The sequence below is a fragment of the Pongo pygmaeus genome, chromosome 15 (genome assembly GCF_028885625.2).
Source record: "Pongo pygmaeus isolate AG05252 chromosome 15, NHGRI_mPonPyg2-v2.0_pri, whole genome shotgun sequence".
Taxonomy (NCBI): Eukaryota; Metazoa; Chordata; class Mammalia; order Primates; family Hominidae; genus Pongo; species Pongo pygmaeus.
This window is the reverse complement of record NC_072388.2, coordinates 105,508,273-105,514,272: the sequence shown is the minus strand read 5'-3', so window position 1 is coordinate 105,514,272 and position 6,000 is coordinate 105,508,273. Positions and strand designations below refer to the sequence as shown.

Sequence of the window (6,000 nt, the reverse complement as noted above, 5' to 3'; positions counted from 1 at the left end):
ACCATACATGAGACCCTTCCTGTGCTTCGAGGTTTCTTCAATTGTATGTATTACATATTTTCAGTTTTTTTCTGAGATGGAATGTTGACGTCTCCTTATTACAGATTATTCTTTTAATTTGTCTCTTAGAATGATTTTTTCCAGAGCCCCTGCCCGCCCGCACCTGGCGGAATGGGGCGGCGCCAGGGCTGAGCCAGGCGCGCAGGGGCCGCCGCATGTGCCGCGCGGGGAGCGGATGCCCAGCGGGCGTAGAGCCAGCGCCAGAGGCCGGGTCGGAGCGGCCGCCGGAGCAGCGTCAGAGATGGGAGAACAGCCCATCTTCACCCCCAGAGCGCGGGTCTTCCAGATTGACCCCAACACCAAGAAGAACTGGATGCCTGCAAGCAACAGGCGGCCACCATTTCCTGCTTCTATGATGTCACAAGGAACATCTATGGGATCGTCAGTGTGGACGGAGCCAAGGTGACCATAAACAACACAGTCACACCGATTATGACCTTCACCAACACGTCACAGACGTCTGGGCAGTGGGCCGACAGCAGAGCCTGCACGGTGTTTGGTTTGGAGTTTTTCTCTGAGCAGCAGCTGACAAAGTTTGCAGATAAATTCCAGGAGGTGGAAGAAGCGGCCAATATAGCCAAAGACAAGAACCAGGAGAACATGGAGCCCTCGAGTAATCATTCCCGAGAATCCGGGCATGGAGCCCCATCTTCTACTCCGGCATCCAGTGTCAACGGGACGGACGACGGAAAGGCCTCTCAGGCCGCTGCAGCCGACACGCACCTGCAGTCTGAGAACCACAAGCTGAAGACGGCCTCAACGCAGAGCGCTGCCCGCGGGAAGAGGTGGGAGATGGAGCTGCAGACCCGGCGGGAGAGCGACTTCCGGCTGTCCATGGCGCTGTAGGAGTCGACGGCCAGTGCGGAGCAGAGGAAGAGGCCGTGAGACAGAGTGCGACTGTGTCTCTGAGAAGATGGAGGCGGCAGAGAGAGGATCAAAACCTGGAAGATAAAGTGCGTTCCCTAAAGCTAGGCCCTGAGGAGAGCAAATCCCGACAGCGCCACCTGGAGGTGGAGGTGAAGAGCTTCCTGGAGGCGCTGGACCAGAAGATCCAGGCCTGCATGACTTCCGCCCAGGCCTCCCAAGCTGGGCACCAACAACTAGGGCTGGCAGAGGCCTGGGATCCCCACCTTGAGTCTTAAGCATGTGTGCGAGACCAGATGGCGCTAGGACGTTCCCTGTGTGCGTTGCTTCTGTAAATGCAGGCGCAGTGTGTCGTGCACTCACTCCTTTCCAGAATAGAAATCTCCTCTCGCTTCTCTGGCCTTGTGAGGTTGTGGACAACTGGAAGATTCTGACTCAGGAATCCAGAACCAGGTCTACCTTCAACATTTACGCAGTCAGGCCAGGGATGTTTATCTCTTTGATAAGGGTTGTTGGAACCATATGAACTGAAAAAAAGCATTTTCTCATCCAAATATTGATATTCTTTACACCAGGCCATCGGGCTCCTTTTATCCAATAGCATTCAGAGTATTTGAAGGTCCTCCAGGTGCCAGCCTTGGGGCGCACAGAGAGAACGACAGTCCTCTCCGAAAACATCGGGAAGCTTTAAAATACCTGTTTCGTGGAGACTTACCCAGAGATGGAAAACAGGTTTCTTGTGAGTACATTTTCTGGCTTGGGAATCACCTGCATCCCCGATCCTGCCCCCTGCCCCCCAGTTTGTATGGTTGCGACAATGTTCCATTTCTTGGTTCTAATTTCTGAGCAGATGACTGTGGTGTGGGAACAGCACACAGTGAGGGTGCCTAGCACGATGCCTGGCACAAAGTAGGTGCTTAATAAATATTTGTTCAATTAAAAAAAAGAGGGAGGCTGAGGCAGGAGAATCGCTTGAACCTGGGAGACAGAGGTTGTGGTGAGCCGAGATGGCGCCACTTCACTCCAGCCTGGCAACAGAGCAAGACTCCGTTTCAAAAAAATAAAATATAGTAAATAAATAAAATAAAAAATATTTTTTCCAAGCCCCACTCAAAACCATGGTATTGTTAGAGGTGTAATAGTTGGACCAACATTGAAAATACATTCCATTTCATTCATGTGCGTCAAATATCCTTTTTTCTTTAAAAATTGTTCTCAGTTGTAATATTACAAAAAATATTGGTAATTTATACCAATGACACAGGTTAAAATATTGTATAAATAACTTAATGACATTTGATTGGAAAAAATACATGTTCCACATGTCTTGACAATTTTTTCCTTCTCTATGAAATATATATTCATTAATAAGTTTCAGATGTTACAGTTATCTTTTTGATTTCTGGGATTTAATTTTAGTAGGTATACTTGAATGCATTTTATTAATTCCTATAATGATGTTGATATTTCATGTAGCATTTTAATATTAATTTTACTGTTTACTGAATTTTAAACTATTCTACATGTTTTATTTATATAAGAAAAAAATTACACATGAGAAAAAATGCGTAGACCTGAAATCTATCACTAGAGAGTTTCTGTCAAATGTGAATACCCTTGTTCCCAACACCTAAGGTAGCCTGAAGAGCAAGTCCTTCCCCCCGCAACATGCGTCTTTTTCTGTGCTTGCGGTCAACTCCTGCATGGGGAAATGTTTTGATTTCTGACACTATAGATCCATTTTTTTTCTGTTTTGAACTTTATATAAATGCAATCAAACATTATAGACCTTAATTTGGTAATGGGCTACATTGCTATTTTTTGAGGTTATTTCATGCTATTTAAGGTATTAAATTAGATCAACATATTCTCATTTATTCAAGTAATGGACTGACTCTGATATGAAACCTCAAAGTTTTCACATATATATGGAGACAGAGAGAGAGAGAGATAAGGGAGAGAGGTTTTATATCTGAGTCAGTCTGTTAAAAAAGTAAATGACAATATTTTGATTTATTTTCCTGTAAATCGACTTTAAATTTGCTTCCAGTTTATGAATATTATAAACAAAGCTGTTACAAATGTCTTAGTGTAAGTTTTCCTATGTTGTCTTCTTTTTATTGGGAAAATATGAAGTATGCATTTCTTTATTATAAGTTTAAATGTTTTCAGTCTTATTGAGGTATAATTGAAATATTTTAATAATGTATAGGTTTAAGGTGCCCCACTTGATGTTTTGATGTTGTATTAATCCATTCTCACAGTGCTATAAAAAATGCCTGAGACTGAGGGATCTGAGAAAAAAAGTATGTTTAATTGGCTTACGGTTCTGCAGGCTGTACAGGAAGGGCAGTGGCTTCTCCTTCTGGGGAGACTCAGGGAAGTTAGGATCATGGCAGAAGACAAAGGGGAGCAGGTGCGTCACATGGCCAGAGCAGGAACCACAGGAAGCGGGGAAGGTCTACACACTGTTAGGCAACTAGATCTTATGAGAACTCACGCACTGTCATGAGAACAGCACCAGGAGTTTGTTCTAAACCATTCATGAAAGCATGTCCCAGTCATCTCCCACCGAGTCCCACCTTCACAATTGAGGATTATAATACAACATGAGATTTGGGCCAGGACACAGATCCAAACCACATCAGATACACATTGTGAAATGCTCATCATGGCCAAGGTAATTTGTATATCCATTTTCTCATGGAGCTACCATTTTATTTTTTTTTTAATGTACTACGTGTGTGTATGTGTGTGTGTCTCACGAGAACACCTACGATCTACCCGTTTAGCAAAAATCACATTTACAATAAAGTATTAAATACAAGAACATTGCAGTACATTAGGTCTGCAGAGCTCATTCACCCTGCACAACTGAAACTCTGTACTCTTTGACCAACATCACCCTATTTCCCTCTCCTCACAGGCCTGTGACCCACTATCCTACTCTCTGCTTTCAAGAGCTTGAATATTTTAGATCCCACACGTAAATGAGATCATTAAGTCTGTCTGCATCTGGCTTATTCCACTAAGCATCATGTCCTCTAGCCCCATCCCTGTTGTTGCAGATGTCAGAATTTCCTTCTTTTCAAAGCCTAATAAAATTCAGTTTTATGTATACACATTTTCTTTATACATTCATCAATCTGGTCATTAAATTACTTTACAAATCTACACTGTTACAAATAATCTTGCAGTGAACATGTGTTTGACATAATAATTTTATTTATTTTGAATATATGACAAGAAGTGGGATCACCAGAGCACATGATATCTTTATTTTTCAATATAATGAATAACCAAACCTACCACACCATGCTTTTGAAGTCTTAGTCATATTTTATTTGCCTAGGCCAATGTCCCGAAAAATTTCTCCTACATTTTCTTCAGTTTGTACATTTAAATATTGAATCCATATTCAATTAATTTTTGTCTATGGTGAAAAACTAGAAATCTAGTTTTATTCTTCTATGTGTGGCTGTCCAATTTTTTCAGCACCACTTATTGAATAGAGGGTTGTTTCTCCATTGCATATTTTTGTCAGTTTTGTCAAAGAACAGGTGGTTGTAGAAACTTGTCTTTATTTCTTGGCTGTCTATTCTGTTACATTATTATTATTATTATTATTATTATTATTATTATTATTATTTTTAGTAGCAGTACCATGCTGTCTTTCTTACTGTATCTGTGTAGTATAATTTGAAATCAGGGAATGTGGTGCTTTCAGCTTTGGTCTTTTTCCTTAGGATTGCTTTTGCTATTCAGGCTGTTTTTTGATTCCATATATATTTAAGGATTTTTTTAGAAACGTAATCAATTATATTGGTTACTTGATAAAAATTGCATTGAATATGTATCTTGCTTTGGGCAGTGTATTAGTCTACTTTGCATTGCTATAAATTAATGCCTGAGGCCACGTGATTTACAAAGAAAAGAGGCTTGTTTGGCTGACAGATCTGCAGGCTGTGTGAGAAGCATGGCACCAGCACCTGCTTCTTGTGAGGGCCTCAGGAAGCTTACAGTCATGGTAGAAGGCAAAGGGGAAGCAGGCAGTGTCCTGTGGTGAGAGGGGACACAGGAGAGGGGAGGAGGGTCGCTAGACTGTTTTCAACAATCAGATTTCAAATTAGCTAATAAAGAATTCACTAATTACCATGGGGTTGATACCAAGCCATACCTGAAGGATCTTTCCCCACGATCCAAAAACTCCTAGTAGGACCCACCTCGAATATTTTGGATCACATTTCACCATGAGATTTGGAAGGGACAATCACCTAAACTATATCATTTCACTCTTGTGTGTAAGATTGCAAAATCATCTTTTTTTTAAATAGTTCCCAAAAGTGTTAACTTGATCAACCTCCAGCTGAAAATTACAAAGTCTCGCCAGGGTCTTAAGGCAATTTCCCTCCAGCTGCGTGCCGGCAAAATGTTTTAAAGAGTTATGTACTTCCAAGGTGCAATATTGCCGCAGGCATTGGGTAAATATTGTCAATACAAAAGGAATAAATTGGCCAAAGGCCCCACACACACCTAAAGCCTAGCAGGACAGACATTAAATCTTAAAGCTACAAAATAATCTATCTTGACTTTATGTTCTTAGTCAGGGTACACCGGAACAAAGTGGGTCCCAAAATCCTCAGGCATCTCATCCTTATGGCTGGGCACATTCCATGAGGCTAATATCACAGGCCAGAGTCAAGCGCCAGAAGTATTTCCAGGTTGGGAGTACAAGCTGCCTTTGGATCTACCATTCTGGGATATTGAGGGTTGTGGCTGCATTTCCGTAGCTCCACTATGAAGTGCCCTAGTGGGGACTCTGAACGGGGCTCCAACCCCATCTTTCCCCATCTTTGGCACTACCTTAGTAGAGGTTGTTTGTGGTGGATCCAGTCCTGTAGCAGGCTTCCTCCTGGACACATAGGGTTCTCTACACATCTTCTGAAATCTAGGTAGAAACTGCCCAGCCTCCTTCACTCTTGCATTCTGCATATCTGCCAGAATCCAGTTATCCCAGCACCATTTACTGAACACAGAGTTTTTTTCCACATTGTTTGTTTTTGTCAGCCTTATGAA

At 42.2% G+C, this 6,000-nt stretch overlaps 1 pseudogene; it reads left to right on the top strand.

Annotated features, from left to right (window-relative positions):
* Nucleotides 1-301: 301 nt before the first annotated feature.
* Nucleotides 302-906, top strand: LOC129013247 (homer protein homolog 2-like; annotated as a pseudogene).
* The last annotated feature ends 5,094 nt before the right edge of the window (nt 907-6,000 follow it).